The sequence below is a fragment of the Sinocyclocheilus grahami genome, unplaced genomic scaffold (assembly GCF_001515645.1).
Source record: "Sinocyclocheilus grahami isolate Dianchi unplaced genomic scaffold, SAMN03320097.WGS_v1.1 scaffold382.1, whole genome shotgun sequence".
Taxonomy (NCBI): Eukaryota; Metazoa; Chordata; class Actinopteri; order Cypriniformes; family Cyprinidae; genus Sinocyclocheilus; species Sinocyclocheilus grahami.
In genome coordinates, this window is record NW_015505561.1 from 4,562 (window position 1) to 5,433 (window position 872).

An 872-nucleotide genomic window follows, 5' to 3' on the forward strand; every position below is an offset into this window, starting at 1 on the left:
GGTTTCATAACAGCCTGGGTCTTCGTGCTCTGCCACACACGCATTTACTGGCCCCTGCAGTTTGGAGAGGAAACGGGAGTTAGATCACGTCCAAGAGGAAGTGGAGAAACCGAGGTTCACGATTTGAATGTTTCACCAATTATTATTATATATTCGGGTCTTTAGCGACCCGGACCTATATATACAGCACAGATGGATCTCTAAATGCTGCAATAGCAAAAAAACTCTCTTGATATTTTAAGAACAATCACAGAAGAATAAAATAAAGCTTATTTCATTACCTTTTGAAACTTAAAAGGGTTCAATTTGAGCAGATGATTTTACCATCGCTGTCATTGTCAGAGCGCACTTCTACAGTACATTCAGCATCTGCCTCATATTCACGATCTCAGCCATATTCTCAAAACTATCGTTTTCAATGACTTCATATTCAATATTTTGATCACTGGCAGCTTATTCACCACATCCAGCATCAAATGACAGTGACATTTATATTTCATTGCATATAGTAATTGCTCTGCAGTAAAGCCATTCAAACCAGTTCAATTTTTGCTGATGATATTCGTTTGTTTTATGCCTGCTGTAATTATGAGTGAAACGTCATGTCATCATTGTGTGTCAAACAGTGGCACCTTGAGGAAAAAAATATGCATTGCACAAATTGAGTCATCAGATATGTAAATATAGTTGTGCAGGAAAAAATACTTACACATTTACATACCTCGAGTCTCTAGCGACCATATACACATTTGACAAAAAAATTAATCAGAAAATAGGCATTCTTTTATATTTTACTATTTTTTTCTTCTTATGTTGTTTATAATGAATAGATTGAGGAATACTAAGAAAGTTGATGTCTAACTTAAAAAAAT